The sequence below is a fragment of the Heterocephalus glaber genome, unplaced genomic scaffold (assembly GCF_053883595.1).
Source record: "Heterocephalus glaber isolate CG9 unplaced genomic scaffold, H.glaber_assembly_v1.0 deba00001429, whole genome shotgun sequence".
Lineage (NCBI taxonomy): Eukaryota > Metazoa > Chordata > Mammalia > Rodentia > Bathyergidae > Heterocephalus > Heterocephalus glaber.
In genome coordinates, this window is record NW_028258294.1 from 6,815,561 (window position 1) to 6,839,495 (window position 23,935).

General features: G+C 39.8%; 1 long non-coding RNA gene across 2 annotated transcripts; it reads right to left on the bottom strand.

The window, feature by feature from the left end:
- Nucleotides 1-9,347: 9,347 nt before the first annotated feature.
- On the bottom strand, nucleotides 9,348-22,383 carry LOC147827859 (uncharacterized). 2 transcript variants are annotated; one of them, XR_015451602.1, is made up of 3 exons: nucleotides 22,110-22,383; nucleotides 21,229-21,283; nucleotides 9,348-16,071 (listed from the first exon to the last, which is right to left on the bottom strand). It is a non-coding gene; the product is annotated as an uncharacterized LOC147827859 (long non-coding RNA). The 2 variants fall into 2 exon arrangements; XR_015451601.1 differs by having other exon boundaries at nucleotides 21,217-21,283.
- Nucleotides 22,384-23,935: the final 1,552 nt, after the last annotated feature.

Here is a 23,935-nt window from a genome sequence, read left to right on the forward strand (position 1 = left end):
CAGAATCCCTGTGCCTTCAAGAGGATGTACTGTGAAGAAATGTCACAGGACCCCAGGCAATCACCAGGTTCTGCGGCTGTCTTCCAGGGCCCAGTGCATGTGCCTGGGGCCCAAAAGAGGAGCTGTGGGGAATGATGACATGGGACACTGCTCGAATAAACTTCAGGATCCTCTGGTGTGTGCTGTCTTAGAAAAGTGCCAGAGAGCATGTAAGCCACAGACCCATTGACTCTGTTTCCTAGCAGTGTCCCTGGCTATGTTCGGAGGGCAAAGGCTGGATTGAGCGGGAGCCCTTCATATCCCTAGTCCTTAATGATCTGCTCTCAAAAAACTGTGCCATCTGTTCAGAGGCACTTTTTAGAGTGAAGTAAAGGCCATAGTCCTAGGAGGGAGGTAGTTTGAGATTCAGCACAAAGGCCTCTTTTGGCACCATCTGCCAATAGCACCAAGGTTCACTCCTGGAAATAAGAGAAAGAAGCTTTCAGGACACTAAACCTGGCTTGGATTTGGGGAATTTTCTAGCTGTGATTGCATCTCCCTTTCCTGGTTGCCATGGTGCCTAATGCTGACAGCTCCACTTGCTGGTCCCCTGAGCTCCTTTCTTTTTTTTTTTTTTTGGTACGGGGGATTGAATTCCAGTCCTTGCGCTTGTGCAGCAGGCGGTGAAACCACTGAGCTAAATCCCTGGCCCTAAAACAAATGACTTTTTTTTTTTTTGGTACTGGGGATCGAACTCAGGTCCTTGCACTTGGGAGGCAGGACTGAGCTAAATCCCCGGCCCAGCTGAGCTCCTTTCTGAGCTGGGCAAGGAGAGAGGCCCTGTCTCTCTGCACCAAGTCTAACAGGAGAGCCCAGGGGCAGAGGAGGTCACAGGCAGAGGAGAGGTTCCAGGGAACTGGGGGTGAGGAGTAGGTGGCCCGGAGGGATGAGATGTCCCCAGCTCAGGTCTCTTCTCCTAAGACCAGGTATTTGTCTCCCTGTCCTTAAAGTCACCCAAGTGCACAGTAGCTGGTTCAGTGGCAGCTGCTTTACTGTGTGGCTGTTGATCTCAGCTGGGCAGGGCTCTCCCAAAGCTTGGGGATCTTTGATCTCTGCTCCAAGAGCTACAGACGAAGGAGCACAGTTGCCAGGTTATGTTGTGATTGAAAAAGTGACACCTGGGTTTGCCACATGGTATCAGACAAAAACCCTGAACTCTTACCTGAGAGGTTCCCAAAGCCCTGAGCTGATTAAACCCAGCTGCATCACCTGGAAAATTGCCAGAAATCTTACTGAGTCAGGCTGCACAGTCCAGGGCTACAATCTAGTTTCTGTGAAGGAATTCACAGAATTCAGGTTGTTTTTCTTTATCTCCTTCCTTATGTAAGACACTTTGGTGCAATGAATCAGTATCTCTTGATCTTGCATTAATTATTTCTGTGAAAGTATGAGGAATTCTGAGAAAATAGGTATTTTTCTTTGCAAGAAATGGGCCTCATCCACAATTCCAGTACAGAAAAGAGGTAGAAATACTTAGGTGAAGGGTGATGAATATAGAAAAAGGACCAGTGTGGGCCAGAGAGACAGTGTCAGAAGGAGGAAAAGAAGTCCTCCCAATATATTCACATTTGCATTCGTTGTCTTCAAATTATTTTGAAGGAATGGGTTTACAGTGGCCAAATTCACATAAATAATCATCCCTCTGAGTGAACAGGATATAATATTTCAAGAACAGATTAATATTATTGTTAAATGTTCCTGAATCCCATGAAGCAAAGGAATAGGAGGTAGCTAATAGGGTGTGCATGATCAAGGATATTAAAGAGATCAAAAGAACATTCTGTGAGGAATGATAATAGATAAGACAATAATTAAGAAACCAAGCTATCTAGATGATAAAAATGGTCAGAAATGGCATAATCAAAGAAGATATTTAGATGTGAATGGGATTATTTAGGACCTCAGGAAAAAAATGGATTTTCTTTTTTGAGCAGAAAGAAAAAGATAGGATCACTTTGATGTATGGGAGTGACAATAGCCTTCTTAGATATGTGAATGGCCTCTGGATCTGTAGGTAAGGTAGCAATGCTTTGCACATATTCCATCTCATGCAGAGAAGTGAGAGGCTCCTACCTTGACCAGGCTAAACTCCTGGATTCATGGGATATTCCTGCCTATGCCAAATTAAACAAGCACACCATGAAAACAACAGTTTGTATAATTTAACTTGCATGAAATTTCTGTAATACACAAATGTATTCCATGTTTCCTTAAGTTGCAACGTGCCCACAGACATCAGGCACAGACATGTTGCTTGACAGACAAGGTCTCAGGGTCAGATTCTTCAGTGATTATTCTTCACCACAGAATCTTCATGGAACATGACTTTTCATGGGGAACAGTGCAAAGGAAAGCTTTCAGAGGACAAGAGAAGGAGGAAGGAAGCTCTACACTGAGGGAACTAAGATGAACATTATAGAAGCTCACCGTTCCATTATCATGGTCCAGAAACACCCCAACCTGACCCGCAGGCCTTTGAGCATAATGAGTTAGGAAAGGGGAAATGGTGAAGAGTAGATTGGTTGTTCATCTTCAAAGAAAAGAGAAGAAATGTTTCATTGGGATTAATACTGTTGTCAGTATGACTTGTAGTGGGATCTTTACTGAAGCTGAGAACCCAGCTGGAGGGGTGGGGCACATCCACTGCCCAGTAAAGCTGGTCTGAGGTGAAGGCCTCAGTATACCACAGAAGAAAACTTTCTGTTTCCTGGGTGTCCACAGGTGCATTGTGATGGTCACCTCCAAATATCCTCCTCCTGTCTTCCTCAGAAAGGCTCATGTAGTGACTGGCCCATCCCCAAATCACTTCATTATGCACTGCAGAAAGAGGCAAAAATCCACTGCTCCCAGGGCAGAGGGGGTGAGCCAATCCCAGCACCCAGGAGGAGGCTCCCTGGCCACCATTCCACCACTCCCAGGGCAGAGGAGGTGAGCCACGTGGGTGCCAGCAGCACCCTCCCCCCACCCGTGGAAATGAGAAGACACATAAACAAGCCTCAAAAACAGACTTCCAGATTACCTACAGCAACCCTAAAGGGAAATGAGATGGAGCAATCTGTTACTCAACCACCTGGACTCCCTGAACAGGCAACAAAAGAGAATCTGGAAAAAATGAAATAAGAAATAATTTCTCAGATAACGGCAGAGATTGTGCCCATAGTGCAAAATGATTACTAAATCTAGAGAGGACACTGATCAAAAAAAATAGAGGAGCTCAGAGGCCAGGGATTTAGCTCAGTGGTTCCACCTCCTGCCTTGCAAGCGCAAGGACCCAAATTCGATCCCTGGTACCAAAAAAAAGAACCCCCCCCCAAAAAAATAGAGGAGTTGAGGAACATGATGGAATCCCAACATAGGAAATATATGGAATCCATAAAACAGATATAAACAGATTTCCAAGAGATTAAAAACTCCATTGAAAGTCTATATGCAGCAGAATGAACCAGTGTGAGGATAGAATTTCAGATATAGAAGATAAGATTGCAATTAGTGACCAGGAAGAGAAAAATTGCTTTAAAATTGTAAGGGACCATGAGAAATCAATCCAGCAGCTGCTGGATGATGCAAAGAAGAATAACATAAGACTGACTGGAGTCAATGAAGAAACAGGAGAGAGTACAGATGACATTAAAAAAACTGTTTACAGAAGTGATGGCAGAAAACTTCCCAAGCAGGAGAAAAGAACTTGACATACAGATAAGTGAGGCATTTAGGACTCCAAATAGCCTTGATCAAAAAAAATCTACACATAGGCATGTAATAGTTAGGATTCCAGAAACCCAACAGAAGAACAAAATTCTACAAGCAGCAAGAGAAAAGAAACAAATCACATACAAAAGAAAGCCCATCAGAATCACAGCAGACTTCTCAATGCAAATCCTCAAGCCAAGAAGAGCTTAGAGTGACATATTTCAAGCCCTAAAGGAAAACAGCCTCCAACCCAGATTGATGTACCCTGCAAAACTATCTTTCAAAATTGATGAAGAAATAAGATACTTTCATGACAAAAAGCACCTTAGGAACTTCATGAATACCAAACCAGCACTCTGAAAAATTTTGGACAATTTCCTAGGAAAAGACAATGAGGATCACAATCCCAGGAAGCCCAGCAGAATGAATCCACTGAGCGTGACAAGTTAAACGCAAAGGGGGAGAATCCAACAAAAAGAAAAAGTCATGACAAGGCTTTTAAAACTTTTAATTTCATCTCCCTAATGAGTGTATAATTCAATCTTGTTATTGTACTGGTTAATATTTTTCTGATTCTGGTGTTGCACACCTTTCCTTGTACTATACTGGCTATTTATCATCTTCTTGTGTCTACTTTTTAATTGGATGATCTATTAATGAGCTGTAAGAGTTCTTCATATATTCTGGTCATAGGTTATATGCATTGTAAATATGGTCTGTTTAAGGACTACTTTTCATTTTAACGATGTCATTTAAAGTTCTAAAGTTCATTTATCAATTTTTTTTCTTTTATACATCATGTTTTTCATATCTTAGGAAGTTCTTGCCTACCCTAAATTCATAAACATTTTCCCTTATAATTTCTTCTTAAATTTTTATAGTTTTAGGCTTTCATATTTAGGTTCATAGATCCTTTCAAGCTATTTTTATCTATGGAAATAAGTGGTTGGGGTTAATTTTTTATATACAGATACCAGGTGTTCTAGTGCCATTTGCTGAAAACACTATCTTTTCCTTGGCTCTTGAATTGAGTTTATATTCTATAAAATGTTAATGTTGAATAATCTTTCAAAACTTCATGGACCATATATGTGTGGTTCTATTTCTAGATTCTCTGTTTTGTTCCAATGATCTATATGTCTTTCCTTACACCAACACTGCCTTGATTACTGTAGCTTTAGAGGAAGTCTTAAAATTGGGTACTAAACATCTTCCAACACTGTTTTTTTTTTCTTTTTCTTTTTCTTTTTACTTTACTGGATCCTTTGTATTCCTACTTAACTTTTAAATTTCAATATCCAATACTTCATTTATAGCAAGTATACATAGACCTGAATTTTTAAATATATACCTTGTGTTTTCTAATCCTGCTAAATTCAAGTACAAGTTCTAGGGGCTCCTAGAGATTTCTTAGTATTTTCTCTGTAGATGATCATTTCATCTACATATAAAGATTTTACTTCTACCTTGCCAATCCTATCCTAATTGTGTCATTTCATTGCCAGACTATTTTGGTTTAGGCCTATGTTTCAAAGTTTAATGAACAGATGAAGAGCAGGCATATCTGCCCTTGTTCCCCACCTTAGGGAGAAAACATTGTATCTTCTCCTTTCATATAAGGTGTTTTTGCTGGAAGTATGGAGTACATGTCTTTTATCTGTTGAGAAGGTTCTGTTCTACTTCTAGTCTCCTAATATCTTTCACCATGAACAGCTGTAGAATTAAGTCCAATACTTTTTCTCCAACTAGTGACCAGCTCATATGGCTTTTTCCTTTCCTCTGTTAAAATGATGACTTTTGGGGATGGATCTTCCAATGCTGAACCAACACTGCCATTCCTATAATAAAACCACTTTCTACATACTGCCAGATCTGACTTATAATAGTTTGTTTTGTTAAACAAATTTCTATCTATGTTCATACTTTTTTTCTTCTATTATCTCTATCCAGTTTTAGGATTAGCACAATGTTGATTTCCTAAAAGGAGGGGAGAAGTGTTCCTTCTTTTGTCTGCTTTAATTGTTTGATATAATTTATCAGTTAAAATGTATATGAGCCTGTTGTTGTCATATAGGTAGGTTTTCAAGCTAGGAATATACTTTCTTTAACAGGTGCTATTCAAATTTTATATTTCCTCCAGAGTTAGTTTCATTAATTTGTCTTCCAAGGTACTTCTTAGAAGTTGTCAAATTTATTTCAAAAAAGATTTTTGTAATATGCTTTCTATGTCCTTTTAAATTCTGTAAAATCTGTGGTAATGTCTCCTAGATCTTGATATTTTAATTTTAAAAATGTATAATTGATACTGTGTAGTAGGATGTAAAGATCTAAAGGAGCAGGGGAAGTGGGAGGGGTAGGGGAAAGGAAAGAAGGGAAATGAAAAAGTATGAGAAAAGGAAAAAAATGGAAACAAAGTCTTTTCAAATAGGGAAGGGTGAAGGGGGTGAAGGGAGGGGAGGGGAAGGGGAAAGAAAATAAGAACCAAGATGCATCATGTAAAGGTACAAGATCCCAATGATGAATGTAACTGTATTTTATACCTAAAATGTACCAATAAACTTAATGGGGGGGGGGGAGAAAGAGGCAAAAATCACATGAATACTTCCTGACAAGCAGATGCTTTCTAACCCACGAATGCCTTCATTTACCTTTCCTTTGAGGTGATATAGGGAATAGAGATCAGATTCACTTCTGCATGAAGAAAGGGGGTTATTTATGACCTCCACAGCACGCAGAAATCATCAGATCTTAGCATGAAAGGGAAAAAAGACCCTGGATATATCATGAACTGTGTGAAAGGGTATTATCTTCTATCTCTGGATAGTTGGTTGTAGGATGCACATAAACTTTTTGTTTTTAGTTACTGGAACACAATTCTTAGCTTGTTTTCTTTTGTAATACTGTTAACTAACAGATATCAATTTACTGTGTTGTACTTATTGATTAGTATATAAGTGGCACTTTTTATATTTTTATATATCAAATGGTATGAAGAAAAAGAACATATGCACACTTTATTTGTGAAACGGAATATTCTGACATTATCTTTTCAGATCATGGACTCAATAGAACATTAGCTTTTCCATCTGCCGTGTACCCCTATTCTATACTGTGCACCTACTTTGGCTGGGACACGTCCACACATCATTCATGTCTTTGCTGTTTTGAAATCTATCTTTCTGAAATCAGAACTGATCTGCTCTTGGCAAATTCAGCCTTTCTTTTTCATTTGAATGCTCAAATGTTTGCTTTATAAATAAGAAAGTGTATTCATCCAAAGCACAGGAAAATATTAGGAATGGAGAGTAAATTTAATGGTGAATACCATATTAAAATGATCAAACTTGGCTGAACTACATAAATTCAAGCTATTGATTGCTTCTGTGAGAAGTAAGCATTGTCTCCTCATAAGCACATGATCTGAGTGTTCTTTCCTCTGGTGCTCTCTGTGTGTCAGGGTAACTGAAGTGTGTTTCTTGTTTTCCATTTTCTGTGAGCTAGTTCAGTCTTGATTACTGTAGTGTGAAGCAGGGAGAGATACAACTGCACTGGAAAATCATGTACTATTTTCACCAGGTTCCCCACAGCCCCCAGTGGTGCTGCCCTGGCCAAGAACCAGGTCCATAGCCCCAAGTCCTTCCAAATCCTGTGCCTCCCTGCAAGCTGTGCTCAGGCTCCTCTGTGAAGGTGACTCCCCAGGACAGAGGGTCTGGCCTGGGTCCACTGTGCCAGGAGCAGCAGCAGCATCTAGGCAGGGGCCATGCCTGGTGCCACATCCAACCCTCCTCACCCACTGAACCTGTGCCCCTGAGGACACACCTGGCCTGGCCTGGATACCACCTGCCTGGGCCTGCCCACAGCTGCCTTTCTGCCCTGAAGGGATGGTGCCCCTGACCAGCCCTCTCTTTTTCATTTTCAACAAAAAATGAATCCCTTGGGTTTGAAATAATTTTGCTTAATTTCAGCAGATGGTGTCCTATGTTGAGTTCCCTAAAAATATGCATGCAAGATCTAACACTTGGCACCTGTAAATGTGACCTTATTTGGTAAGGATGTCTTTACCAATGCCACTAATTGGAGGATCTCAAAATGAGATCATCCCTGAATCAGGAGCCTTTGCCTCAATGACTGGCATCTCATAGGAGAAAAAAGAGAGAAAGGACAGATTTGAGACACAGACACAGGAAGCAGGCCATGCGAATGGACAGCTAGGTTGGAATGCTGATGACTCAGCACAAACTAAGGACCTTCAGGAGCCACCTAAAGGAGAAGAGCCTTAAGGGAGGGTTTCTGCTGGGCTCCTTTGGGGAGTGTGAAGCTGCCCACCCCTTGATTTCTGACTTCTAGTCTCCAGAACTGTGGGAAAAACTGTTTAAAGGCAAAAGTTGGGGGAGTTAAGGCAGCTGCTAAAAACAAATAAACACGATGACCTATTTTTGGAGTGGACAACTCCTAATTGTATCAATTTTATTTCCTGGGACTGAAATTACTACACTCAGCACCTCAATGTGAAGCACCAACACTGAGACTTCTGACTTTAAACTTAATTTTTAAAAATGAGCACCTGAATTTCAGAAATCTCATAGTTATGTGCACTCTGCAGCTTAGGACAATGAAGAACATGAAAATGTGAATAAATGTTCCTAAATTAAATGTACATAAGATTTTGGCTCCAGTACAAAAATCTAAATAGTATTCCTGGAGGAAAATAATAGATAACATGGCTACAGAAATGACTCTTTGCTTTTTCTTGCTGCTTCATGGAACTTGTCTCTTGAAAATCTACTCCTCAAAACATAGCTGATGATTATGCGATCCTACTTTTGACATAATTTTTTTCTATGATTTTATTTAGATTCTTTGAGGAAATATCCCTAGCCTTTTATTTTCTGCAATGAAGGATAAAAAGATTGGGCTCAAATTTGAGTTTCCTAATTCCAACAAAATCTTTTAATTAGGTCTTTTAGAAACAGGTCATAGAAATCTCATTTGCTGATGGGACTTTTGCCTCTTTTTCAATGAATAATGGAGTGATTCAAGGATGGATCAGTCACTGCATGCACCTTTCTGAGGAAGACAGGAGGATGATGTTTAGAAATGACCATCACGGCCTGCCTGTGGAGCCCCAGACAATGGACACTGTTGCTCTGTGGGACACTGAAGCCTTCACCTCTGGCCAGCAGTACTGGGAGGTGGACATGGCCTGCACCTCCTACTGGATTCTTGGGTATTTGTAACAATTGTGGTAGAGGTCATATGGCCAACAGTATTGATTTCAATGAAGCATTTCTCCTATTTTCATTGAAGGGGAACAATCATTATGGACTTTCCTCCAACTGCCCATTCTTAACTCATTACATTCAAAGGCCCGTGAGTCAGTCAGGTTGGGGTGATTCTGGACAATGACAATGGAACTATGAATGTCTATGATGTTTACAATGGTTTCCTCCTGTACAGCTTCCCTTTTACCTGCTCTTCCCCGTGAGAGCTTTCCTTTGCCTTAGTTGCCCATCAAAACTCAAGTTTCATGAGTTTCATTCATTCAATAATGAATGGCTACATTGGAGGAAACTGTGGTCCAGACACCTTCTCTGCGAGGAACAGTGCTCTGCCTGATATCTGTGTGCACTTTGGGACTTAAGGAAGCATCATCACTGTAAGGTTATAAAATGGAATAAGGGCACTGAATGTATACATTTGTTTATTAAATTTCTCTTTAATAAATGCTGTGCAACCATCATAATTGTGATTTCAAGACATTTTCAGCACCTCAGGATGAAACCCAATACCTGTTAACTTTTGCTTTCCAGACAGTCCCTGTCCCCTATCACCTGGTAATCTCTTTGCTTTGTAGGTCATTATACATGTGAGAAATCTAGAACTACATTCATGTGGAATTGTATAATCTGTAGCTATTTGCACTTTGTTCCTTTCAATTTGGCAGACGCAGGAGGATCCCTGCAGGCCAGTGTTCTGGCCAACCTGGGCACCATAGGAGACCTTGTCATTCATCCCCAAAGATGGAGTGTGTGGAAAGCATTGACTCCTTACCTCCATGCTACAGACACTTAACACATCCAAGTCTCTCTATCAGTTAAATATAATTCAACATCTTTTCTTCTGTTCTTAAAATTCTCATTCCTTACCACTGTTCTATATAAATTAATTTATACCTACATATACAATCTGATTTTCTACCACAGATGTGGCAGTTCTTTTCCTCTACCTACACTGATTGGTTAATATTTGTGTCAGATCAACTAGTTTCCCTTCACAGAAGATTCTTTTGAACTCTTTAATATCTTTGGACTTATTCATCCTGCAGGCCATAAACTGCTTTCTGATAGGTCTTCCACTACCTCAGCAGCTATTATGTATAGTAGCTGCCCTCTTCCTATGGTGCCTTGCCCCTCCCCTGGGTGATGTCATGCCAAGATGGTTGCTCCCACCAAAGAATAAACCCTTCCTCCCAGCATGCCCCTGGTCCCACCTAGAGAGTAACCTAATACTCGCTCACCCCCTACCACCTAGTGACGTCACCGGCTCCTCCACTCCCTGATCACTACCTCACTCAACCCCACCTCAGCCCCTACAAGCCCCACCCCAGTCTCTATAAAAGACTCTCCCTGCCCCAGCCATATTGCTTTTGTCTCTCCTTTGTTCAGAGACAGCCCGGCAGATCTATTCCCCTAATAAAGGCTTGTTGTGGCCTGGTCTGGTCTTGGTCTTCGGCACTTTTACCTGACACTTTCCTTCATGCATTTTGGTTATATTTTAAAATAATATTCACCTTTTCTTAGACTTTTCTATCTTGGTCCTTTTGACAGATATTTCATATGTCAATTTTGCCAAAGAACCATTCTTCTAGAATTATTCCATGGAAATTCATCAAAGAGAGTGAATGCTATCATGTGGGTATTAGCAGGTTTCTTCCTCTTCTCTTTAAGTATCTCTTGGGCCCCTCATTCTAGATTTTTCTCCATAATTCATCACAATTTCAGTCAATGATGCTGCCTTCCTTTCTCTATTGGACTCTGATGGTACTGGCCTCTTTCTTGGCAGACTTGGCAACTTCAACAGGAACCTTCTTGAAGTCAGAGACATAACTCTTGCAAAATCAGGATTGATTAGGTACATCAAAAGAACTCTCCCAAGGAAGGACAGAAAACAAAACAATTCAACAATTTGTTTTCTCCTCTCCTTCACAGGAACAAAATTGTACCTCTGGATTACATAGCCTAGCCTCAAAGGTATTTGTGGTATTTTGTGAGGAAATCTGGAGAAGGTTCTAACTAGTTACTGTTTTAGATTATACTCATGTTGAAGTTCCAATTTTTCTCTGCCACCCTATGAGAAAAAAAAAATGTCAATTTTTTTTTTTAGCTCAAGAGAGCCCGAGAATTGCCCTCCCTCCCTAGGGCCAAAGAGCAAGTATTCCTAAGCTTTTTTGAGATCTGTGCCCACCATAGTCCACAACTGCTTCTGATCCAGCTCTTCTAGGTGTGTTGTCTTAAGGGACAGGGGCAAAAAGCCTGTTCCCTCCAGGGAGATATACCTATGCTAGGACTTTCTCTTTCATTTTGAATACCTCCTGAGGATCTGTATTCCCTGGGTCTTTGGGACTTTGCCAGAGTCCTCCCTCTGTGGGTTCCTGTGATACATGGTGCACATTGTGTGTGCAGGGAGCACATTGTCTCTGTCTTTGCCCAGCAGAGGAACCAGTCTGGAGACTGGAGGCACCACCCGTTAGGCACCTTACCAGGAAGGAAAGGGCAAATGGGATCACAGTTTGCAAATTCTCACAAATCCCAGCCAGGCTTAATGTCCTGCAGGTTGTAGCTCATGTTTTCAGGAAGGAGCCTTGGCACCATTCCCAGATGGTGTCAAAACTTTTCCCACCCATGCCTAGTGTCCTTCCTTGGCACTGCCTGATGCTTCTGGGAAGATGGAAGATTTTGTGGTTCCTTGAGAGCCCTATTATGCTCGTCCCACTAAATAGCAGCCATTTCAAGTCCACACACAGCTAAGGTGACTGCTGGAGACAGAGCCCATAGATCTGTGGCTAATGTGGAATATGGCAGTTTGTCAGGCACCACAAACCAGAGGATCCCACGATGCAGAGGGCTTGTGCCTGAGAGGCTGGTGCTCTCCAGAGCTTCTCTTTCAGGCACAGGAAATATAGCCTGAGTATGGCAGGGTGGCTTCCCTGGAAACTGTGAGCTGTGAGACCAAGATGAACCTAAAATGCACCATCTTGTCCTGTAGATGAACTCCTCTCATACCCCTCCTCTTACAGAGTACTGAAATTCCCCTTATTTTTGTAACTGCTCACTCTGCTTCTGTAAACTTGCTTCATCACTTCTCGGAAAAGGTTGGTGCCTGGTGCCTCCCTCTAACCACAAAATGTCCTGGCCTGACAAGATAGCAAGATAGCTGAGTTGTAAAAAATATTTTGCAACTGGCTAAGAAAACATGTTGACCTCCCCCCCTTGAACTTCTTTAAATAACAACATATAAAAGCTGTGCTGTTCCCAGACTCAGGGCTTCACTCCTATTAGAGAGTAGAGTCCACGCATGTGAATAAACTCCTTTCAGTTTTAACTTTGTCATTTGTCCCAGTGTTTGGTGATCTACCAGATCACTTGGCACAACATGAGCCACTGTCCAAATCATATCATTGTAAAAGCAAATGGACTTTTTTTTTCTTGTAAAGAGGCCTTGCTTGGAAGAATGCTGCACTAGTTCTGGTAACAGACTGTTTAAATGCTTTCTGAGTAAGAGACATGCTAACTTTTAAGAAGAATAGTGTGAGGTCATGATAAATTCTATAACAAAGAATCATTCTTATACACTCTTATACTTTTTTCATTTGTTATTCTTTTGTACATTCTTTCCAGGTAGTCAATACATAGAGAATCACCAAATTACTGCCTTCAAGGAGGCATTACCTTAAGAGGGAAGATATCTAACCTTGAGAAGTGTCTTTCTAAAATGAGTTTTGGCTGGGCATGGTGGTGCATTCCCATAATTCCAGCACTCAGAAGGCTGAGGCAGGAGAGTAGCCATCAGTTTGAGGCTAGCATGGGCTACATAGTGAGTTCAAGTCCAGCCTGAATGACATAGTGAGACCCTGTCTCAAAAGATCAAAAAAGAAAGAAAGAAAATATTGTGTAATCTTACCACATGCCATCTGTTTAAATGTAAAGTACAATAACTGACTCTTTTAAACTATGTTTGACATATAAGTATGGATCATTTAAAAAGATAAAATGTGTTGGAGAGAGAAATTACAAAGGCTTTGTGCTGGTATCAAATTTAAATTAAGAAGATCACAGCATAAGTTCACTTTTCAATGTTCTGTCAGGGGCTGTGCACTGGCTCTGGGACCCAGCGGCCGTGACCCCATGATGGAGGTGCAGAAGCCACACCAGCCCTATGCACAGGATCTTGCTGTGTAGTTAGGGCTGGCCTTGAACAGTATGTAGCTGAGGCTGACTTCAAATGCATATCCTCAGTCTTCCAGTGCTGGGATTACAAGCATCCTCCACCACATCTGGAAGCAGTTAACAATTTGCTGGCAACATGTGAGCTGATACTCTTTTCCTGATAAACGCTTCTGCTCCCAGCCAGCCACACAGTCATGAAGGGTAAACAAGCAGTGCTCTAAAGGGGACTGTCCTGTACAAGCTATCTTCTTCAGGTTCATCTCTTTGCAGATCCTGAAATCAAGATTTCAATAGCTTGACATTGCTGGTATCAGGTTGACCCTCACATAGAAGAAATTTGTTATACAACTTTCTAGAGTAGGCCCAGGGACACCACAGACACATAAAATCCTCAGATGCACTTCACAGTGAAAAACAGCAAAAAACTGGAGGAGCAGAGCCCCACCCACACCAGTGCCAAGGAGGTGAGCTGTCGGGTGCCAGCAGCACCACTCTCCCCCCACCCCAGTGGCCACGCTGAAACAGTATTTGGATCCACAGCACATAAGCACAGGGGGTCATTAAGGACATTGTTCTGAGCTCCAGAAGATAGAGCAGAAGTGAGCAACAGAAAGAGGGCCTCTCTCCAGCTCCTTGATGAAAAGGGAAGCCCATTGGAAAAGTGAAGAAAATCTGCAATAAAGGCACACCAGACCACTGTAGTTGCACATTGAATCAGGCAGGATTGGGTGTGACTGTAGTCCTAGCACTCTGGACAGCTGAGGTAAGAAGGTCACATGGTGGAATCCAGCCCAACCAATTTGATGAGTTAGTGAGACCCTTAGTGGGTATCTGAAGTAAAATATCTGAGGATATAGTTCACTGAGGAGATGCAGAGTAAAAGCCCCAGTAATGCAAAAGTGAAAAACTAACAGATGAGAAATAGAAAAAAATATTCATAGATACTTGGATAAAAATAACAAAAGAAGTGGCCACTGATTTATTTAGTATGAAGAAAAAATGGCTGTCACGGGCGGAGACAGAGGGAGAGTCCCCACAGTCCTGGGCCTGACTCTCCCAACGATGCAGAAGGTTGTGGAAGAATCAGATAGAGACCAAAAGTGTAGAAGCAAAGTTGTACTTTTATTCAGCAAGCATGCAAGAGCACAGCTGAGTTCTCACAGAGAGATAGGCCAGCATGACCAAAACATAGCCACCATTGAAGAGGGACTCAAGATGCTGGTTTTTTGGTAGTTGGGGACTTATCCTGCCTCTGGGCTGAGGGCACCCCTACTTGATTGGTTAATGATTAACTTAGTTCATTACTAGGCACAACAGGGAAGGGTCTTTTCAGGGGCCATTTACATCTTAGGGCCAAGGTTCTTTTTCCTTTTGATCTTAGCAAACCAAGCTTTGCAGGGTACAGTGTGAAGAGGAGGTGCAGCCTCAGCAGACTGTCAGCTTTTTATGGGTGGTTAACCCTGTTCTGCCAACTACCTGAACTCCTTTGGGGAGGGGCTCATCTCTCCCTGTCTAGGGGTCTCTATCCCTACAGGGCTATAGGCTTTTCTATTACATGGAGACTCAGGTTATGGAACCCCCAAGACATGAGCTCACTTCCTTGGCAACATCTCCAAACACAACTTGGAACCCTTGTTAATGGGTGTCACAATCTAGTAACAGCCATCTCCAAAGCTCACTTGGCCGGAGATGGTCAACAGCGAACATGCTGAGCTGCTTCTCCACTTCAAGAGGCCGCAGCCTCAGGACCTCAGGTAGAGAAAGTATCTGTGAAAGATTAAGAAGATGACTGACTCCATCTAGATGCTGCAGGCCATACTGCAGCAGCCGCATGACTGTCACATACACCCCAGGGATGGTCTCCCCAGGAGTGACCACCAGTGACCTACCAAAATCAAAGTACCCCAGTGAAGTCTCCCTAAGCCCAAATACCAATGGCACAGAAACTGGGAAGAGAGTGGGGCAAGTATCACCAGGCCCAGAAACACCCAGTAGCTCTGGGCAGGCCTCCCCAGAGCTGGGCACAGAAAACCTAGAGAGTCAAAGTCCGGGGGGGGGACCAAAGTCACAGCCACTGGCCCCCAAGAGACACTGAGAAGCCTAGTGTGCATCCATCCAGGCCTGGCCACCACTATTGGAAACAACTTTACAAAGAGCCTTACAGAATTCAGGCCAGTGTGGTCCCTGCAGGCAGTCAGGCCACTCTCATTGTCTGAGCCCTGCCTGCCTGTTTCCCTGACCAGCCAATCCATCTATGATCCCTTCTTCCCGGGCACCTCCACCACCCACACCTCTACCCAATTGGCCCTGATTTTGGGAAGAGACATCATGACAAGATCTCTAGAGTATTCCATCCCGTTTGAGGGCCTGTGTGATAAAGATCAAGATGTGTTGTGTTTGGACAATAAACAGCTTTTCACCACACACTGGGTAGAGGAGGAAGGAGACCCATATACTGTTTCACCTCAGTTGGAATTAGAAGAGGCCATTAGGCTTTCTGAGCTAAAGAAAGATTCTGAGCTCTTAATTCATTCATCACCTCGTATACCAGAACATCCTAAAGTGCCTTATCCAGGAGAAGAGAAATCCATCGACCACAGAGCTGCAGGCCTCTGGAGAAAGCTGTATTATGTGAATGGCCACACTTTTCAGGCCAAACGCTTCAGCAGGCAAGCTCACTGTGCTGTCTGCACAGACCATGTAGGGGGACTTGGCCTCCACGTGTATAAGTGCACCAACTGTAAACTCTCAGTTCACAAGAAGTGCCACAAACTTGTCACAATTGAATGTGGGCAGCGTTCTTTACCATCAGAGCCCATGGTGCCAGTTGATCCATCATCCATGTCTTCAGACCCTGCACACACAGCGATCCCACATAACCTTTCAATGCATGAGGCTGTAGAACAAATTGATGAAGAGAATGAGGCAGAGAATGCCAGGGAAGGTGGCAAAGCTTCATCTGGTCTAGGTCTTGAGGACTTTGATTTACTCTAAGTGATTGGCAGAGGAAGTTATGAGAAAGTACTGTTAGTCCAACAGAAAGAATCAAATCATATGTATGCAGTGAAAGCAGTGAAAAAAGAGCATGTCAACATTGATTGGATACAGAAAGAGAAGTACATTCTAGAGCAGGCCTTCAATTGTCCTTTTCTAGTTGGACTGTATGCTTGCTTCCAGACAGAAAGCAGATTCTTCCTTCTTCTAGACTATGTCAATGGGGGAGATCTACTGTTTCATATGCAGCAACAAAGACAGCTTCCTGAAGAACATGCCAGGTTTTACTCTGCAGAAATCAGTTTAGCAGACAACTACCTTCATCAGCAAGGAATACTTTACAGAATTTTAAAATTAGAAAACATATTACTCAACTCAGAAGGACACATTAAACTCATCAATTCTTGCTTGTGTAAGGAAGACTTACAGCCAGGAGACATGACCCGCACTTTCTGTGGCACTCCTAATTTCATGGCTCCAGAACTTATAAGAAGGGAAGATTACAGTTTCAGTGTAGACTGGTGGAATCTTGGAGTCATCGTATATATCATGATGATCAGAGAGTCTCCATTCGATCTTGATGACAGCACTGATAACCCTTATGAAAACTCAATCGAGCATGTCTTGCAAGTAATTTTGGAAAGAGACATTGTCATACCTCATTTTCTGTCTGTAAAAGCTGCAAGTGTCCTAGAGGATTTTCTGAACAAGGACCCAAAAGAACAACTGGGTTGTCATCCTCACAGGGGCTTTGCTGATATTCAGGAGCATCCATTCTTTCACAATGTGGACTGGGACATGATGGAGCAAAAGCAGGTGGTGCCTCCATTTAAACCAAATATCTCTGAGTGATTCAGTTTGGACAACTTTGATCCTGAATGTACTAATGAACCTGTCTGGCTCACCCCAGATGATAATGACATCGTGAGGGAGCTTGATGGATATGAATTTGCAGATTTTGAGTATATCAATCATCTTATGATGTATGAAGAAGAAGGGGCCTAATCCTTATTTTTCAACCGTGCATTTTGCTTATGTTTCCATTTAATGCTTGGAAAAACTTGTTACCAGCCTAGATAGAATTAGCCATTTCAGAGATGTCTGGAAGCTAATTTTAATTTATTGTTTTGAAGCTATATTTAGATGTAATACTTGATTCTTATAGTCTATAGTAGAGAATATGGAATTTCTTGTTCATAGATTAGATTTTTATGAACTAATTTAAATAACAATGAGGCAATTGCTTGTTAACCACACTTGTATATACATTCCATTTGTTGAGTGGGACATAATGCCTAATATTTTTTCTTTTTACTTATGATACAGTAAAACAATTTGTCTTTTCAGTAAAATATCTTACCTATGCTGGTTTTTCTCCAACCACACTTTTGAAACTGACCACCTTTTGGGGTCAATTTATATACTCTTCAGGAAAATCCAAAAAATACCAACAATTGTGAATAAAAACACATATACTTGTATCTTTTTATATGAAGAAAATACAATATACAACTACAGGCTTTGGAGAGGTAATGGTTCTCATGAAGTGGGGCATCTGAAAGGGATTAAGGGATAGTTTATTAAATGTTTATAAATTTTGGATTGTTCTGAATTTAAAACTAGAGCGTTAACTAAAATTAAATTAAACTAAGATTGAACCATTATAACTTATTTACATTTAAATGATGATGGCTACCTTTCACATCCTTGGCATAAAAATGATACTAAAACAGAAGGATGATATATAGCATCCTAATTTTAGTTAATGATCTAGTTTTGAATTCAGAATGATATGAAATTTGTAAACATTTGAGAAATTGTCTTTTAACCATTTTTAGATGCCCCATTTCACAAGAAATATTACTTTCCCAAAGCTTGTACTCATTTATTGTCTTTTCTTCATATAATTTAGTTTGAAACTAATGAAAACATCAAATGACAATGTTTATAGACATTCTCCTGTTCATTTCCAAAGCATGTACGTTTCTCTTAATGCCTGGAACTTGTTTTAAAACAAAAAGCAGTATTCACAATATAAACTTATAGAGAATTCTAACATGTCAGAAATATGTTTAGGATCTTGCTTTTAAGTATTGCTCTTTTCCATAGGGCATCTCAGAATGTAGAATAATCACCCAGGGTGTTTGTTTACCATGTTTATTACTGAGCCCACATTAGAACTTTTTTGGACTTTTGAACCTCATTTTGAGAAACACTTTCTTCAAGATATTCTTTTGTCCTCCAGTTAAATAGTAGAAAGTGTGCTCATGGTATAATATTTTAAGATGTTACAAGCAGAAATTTACAACTTTATGAACATTTTTGAATGAATTTTACATGAATGACTTCATTAGATACCTTCCTTGTTGCCCTCAAACAAATCTTATCAGTTTTCTGCCAATGACATCCAAATGATGAGCATTTTTCTTTGTTGAGGTTTTCACCATTATTCAGGGTGGTCTTTAGCTTTTCAATTTTTTAAGTAATAAGATTTAACTGTATATTTTATAGAAAACTGCATTACAAATATGTTTTCAACTATTTTTGTAGTATTTTTAAGTGTTACGTCAGTTCTTTTCATGCCATACAGAAATTGTCTCAAAATACTCTTTAGGAGAATAAGTCACTTTATAGTCAGAATGGTTGACATTCTGGTGTTCTAAAAAAATTTATTTTGCATAATCCTGTAGTCAGATCATTTTATGCATATGCAGCTTGGGTTAAATTTCAAGTACCGTGATCAGCACTGGTATATTTACTGTATACATTTGTTTTGTTTTGATTTCTGTTATGTAGAACACTGCCTTGGTCATCATAATGTAATCTGTGTTGTGTTCTTCTTTTTTCATGTTACAGCCTTTAAAAAAAATTTAATATAAATTCAAAACAAAAAAACAGAAAGAAAAAAAAAATCCTTAACTTATATTTTGACCTTAACATGTAGCAAGTACATACATTTGGAAACTTTTGATCATTATAAAGTCTGTATTTTACCATGTATGAAATCTTGATGTAATGCAATTATCATTATATTAAAAAACAGTCATGTATTGGTAAAAAAAATAAATAAATAAAAATTTTTTAAATTTTTTTTAAAAAGTGCTGTCAGGTAGTTTCAATGCCCAGTTGTCACACACATTTGAAGCTTGCCTAAATATTGCTAGATTTTAAGATCTTATTTTTAATTACATGAGTTATGTTTAGTTTCATTTTCTTGGTAATTTCTGATGCTGTGGCACGATCTTTAGAGGAATTTCATCATGATTTTATAATCTATGCATAATATCTTTATCATCCACTCAAAATAACAGTTTTTGTATGTCATATACTCCCAAATATTCTACCTTCAAATGACACTTCAGACATGTCTTGAAAGAATGCAAAGGTGAAACAATATCTACAAAAGCATACGTAGCCTTTTGAAGAACTTTGACCCAGCCCTGCAAGCTCTTTCCACCTAGCTGTCCCTGTGACTGCATCTTCAAAAGGCCAATCACCCTTTCCATCACTCTGGCTGCTTCTGGATGGTAAAGAACATGGTAAATCTGATGAATTCCATGAGTATGAGCCCATTGTGTCACTTGTTAGGCCATAAAATTGGATGGCTTTGAAATGGGCAGAACATAAAGGAAGAGGGATTTATCTTGTCTCAGAGTTTTAAAAGCTTCCATATGTGTTCACCAGGCTCAAACACACACAATGAGATGGTGGATAGGCCTTGTTGGGGAAGACTGCTCTTGTCATGGTGGCCATGAAGCAGAGAGCCGACCTGCCAGAGAAGGACATACATACACCCTTCCAGATCCTGCCCCCAGTGACCCTTGCTTTCTGACACTTCCTGAAAGCACATCAGGTATAAGCCCTTCAGTGGGCCAATCTACCCATGCGTTCACCTCACGTGTGATCCACTCACCTCAAATTGGTCATAAGATAATTTGATTTAAATACTGACATATGAACAAACATCATGCTTTAAAAGTTTGCAAATATTTTTTCCATTTCAAAATTTTGTATCCACATTACATATCAACTAGTAATTACCTGAATATAACTAACAAGAGGTTATTATTTGGAAAATCCTAGATTAAGGAAATGTTTGAAAAAATGATTAGCCTTTTAACAAGTAAATAAATATGACTTAATTTTAGAAAAAAATTTAAATAATGGATATACATAAATACAGATGTCATTCTCATATAACTCATGTAAACATTATCTAGGTGTCTGTAGTTATAAGGAGTTATGTATATTCTATTTAATAATCAACAAAAAGTGATTAAGCAAATCAATAAATCTTTGTCATGCATATTTATAATGCAACATTTTAAGTATTTTAAATTTAACCTATTACCTGTTATCAAAAATCATGCTCTTCCATTACAGTTATGAAGTAATTTTTAACTCCACTAGAAAGTAAATAAGCTTCAAACATTCTTAAACTAGTAAACTGACAACTATTGAGTATTATATTCAATACAGTTGACAGCATTAAATGAGTGCCTCCATATGCCACTGACGTGTTTGAGTTTATGAGACAATAGTTTGAAATTAGGCACAAAAATTCTGAAGTCTGACTGACCCTGACCCAGTAATTCTAGATCTAAGAATCCTAGGATATTTTTTGGATGAAAACAAGCCTGTAATCCAGGTATTGTGTGAGGCAAATGGAAGAGAATTCACATTCAGCCACACTGGGCAATTTAGAGACTTAGTGTGACCAGTTCTCAAAAACACCACCACTACCAACAATAACAACAACAACAAAAACATAAAAACAGAGCTAGTACTTGAACTCAGTTTTACAGCCCTGGATTCAAACTCCAGTACCACACATGCAAATATAAAGAAAAAAATCAAAAATTTTTAAAAAACCTTAAATACATTATATTGGAAAATGACAATTTGTAATTATATATATGTATGCATTACAGAGATATTTTGATTTATGAATATGATTGGCATAAGTAAATGAAAAAATTTGGAGGTAGAGACATTTGAAATAACTCTTGATGATTTTATTTACTCATTTATTGATTGATTTACTTACTTATTTACTTACTCATTGCTTCCATTCTGCAGTGTACTGGAGGTCTTAGCTAACACAATGTATAAAACTGTTGCAAGAAGAAATGTAGAAGAAAGGAAAATGGAATAAGATTGGAAAGAAATACAGATTACTATGGATACACTGAAGGGAAATTTTAGGTTTTAAGTTTTTCAGCATCATTCTAGAAAGCTGAGCCAGGAGGATCATGACTTTCAGCCACACCTCAAACAACTTAGCCACTTAACTAGATCATGTCTCCAAATAAAAATACTTTTTAAAAACCTGAGGATGCAGCTCAGGGCAGACTCTTGTTTCAATCACTGGAACTCCAAAACAACAACAACAACAAATGAACAAATAAAACCTATATAAAAACAAGCATGACCAAAACAAATAAGAAAATGTTTTCAAAATTAAAACATAAGAAAAAAATCTAGAAGACGACTGTTTCAAACACATAAAAATTGTCATGTTCAAATTTGAAAACACAGAAATACTCATTAATTTGATTATCTCATTCTCTATACATGTATCAAATTAAGAATTTATACTCAATAAAAATGTACAAACAATATCTGTGACTATAAAAAGAATTATTTTAAAAAATGTTTCTGTATTTTTTGTGGATTTTATTTTTGACATTCTTGCTTTTTCATTTGATGTTTGTTGTTGGGCTTTGGTACTGAAGATAGAAACCAGGGCTTCCCATTGAACTACATCTCCAGCAGGCTTTTCCTCATTATTTCAAAACATGGACTTGCTATGCTGCCCACACAAGCCTTAATGTGGGATTCGTCTGCCTTGGGCTTCAAAGTAGATGCAAATACAGTGTATAGTTTTGGAAAAGCAATTATGAGTTCTATAAAACCTGAGATGTGCTGGTCTCTGCTTACCTCGGTCCACTTGTGATTTAGGTTCTCTTTCATTCCGTGGTTTTGGTCATTCATTTGGAAGCCTTCCCACCTTGTAATCACCACTACCACAATTTCATTACCGTTCAAGTCCATCTTCAAATGCCACTTCCGCACTCTACTCTAAGTTTATACTTCTCATGGCTGTCTCAGTCCACTCACCCTCATTTTTCATAGTGCTCACTGGAATTCTGACAAAAATCCCTGTATGGGTGTGCTCAGAGGCTTCCTTTCTCCCTGACTAGACTTTAGCTTCCTTGAGGCAAGGAATGTGCCTGTTTTATGCCTGGCTGCTTTTCAGTACTTAGAAGTTCCTAGTAAAGAAGCAGGGAAATAATTTGGTAACACTGACAGAATCATTCACAGAACTGAAAATAGATTCATAGACTAAAGGCAGAGAGTTTCAAACGAAGGTGCAATCATCACAAGTTCAAGTATCATTCTATATTATATATATATATATATATATATATATATATATAGCAATGATTTATATAGAGTGAACCATGTGGGAGGCTGAGGCAGCAGAATCACCACAAGTTTTGGCCACACCTAAAGCAACTGAGTGACTTAACAAGATGAGGTGGGTCGATGTGGCCCTGCTTCTTTGAACTTACAATTTATATAAATATATAAATTGCATGGAGTGACTTTATGAAATCCTATATCAATCTTAGTCCAATGTTGCTTAATCTAGCTAGCTATGGTGGCCCATGCCTCTAAGCCCAGCACTCGGGGAGGCTGAGGCAGAAAGATAAAGTGTTTGAACTCAGTCTGCCCAACTTAGAGACTATCTCAGAATATAAAATTAGAAGGAGTAGGGATGGAGGTTAATGCTAAGGCTTGGGTTCAATCCCTAGTGGGTATGGAGGTGGGTAGGAGTGGGGAAGTTACTCTCATCCTGGGTGTTAAATAAAAATCATAGCTATCTTTTTGGACAGAGATCTTGCTCTAGACCCAAAAAGAGACCAAATTCACAGTGTAAATGGAGGGGCTGAGAACACAGCTCAGGAGTGCAGCATTTGAGGCCCTCCGTTTGATCTCTGCACCACAAAACAAACTTCAAGATGGTGACACCTGTGTAATTCCAGGTAAGCAGGAGGCTGTGTCCAGCAGCATCACAAATTCAGAGAAATTCCTGAGGTCCTTACTCCAAGTCAAATAAAAACGGTTATAAAAGTAAAAATATTCTTGTGCATTTCTGAGTGTTCAAAGATGTAAAGGTTTAAAAGTCTCCAAAAGAACATTTTGGAGGGGGGAGAAAACCACAATACTTTAGGTACCTGGCCATAATCATCTCCTTTTTCTAAAATTTCTATCATTTTCTCTCTCTCTCTCTCTCTCTCTCTCTCTCTCTCTCTCTCTCTCTCTCTCTCTCTCTCTCATCTGACACATCTCAGGCTGGCCAGGAGCTCCTGGTGTAGCCCAGATTGGCTGGGGGGTTGGGGGGACTCACTATCTTCCTACCTGAGCCTCCTGGGTTTACACACCATCCCTTTTTTCAGTAAAGTGTGATGTGAATTTATTAACAAAATAATACATATTTTTCAAAATAAAGTTTATCTAGGGGTAATGAGGTTCAAATTATTTTACTTTGTTTTTTGCTTTTCTATGTGTAATGAAATATTGCTAAGTAGCCTCTGAAATTGGTGTAAGTACAAAGGAAAATCTAAATGCTTATGTGGCTTATTTGTTTAGGAGAAAATGTGACATTTCAATCTGACTGCGATTCCAGGTTGATGCTCCCATGTCCAGCTCATGTCTACAATTTAAACAGTCCTATAAAGTCTTTTGCGATGTTTGGTAAA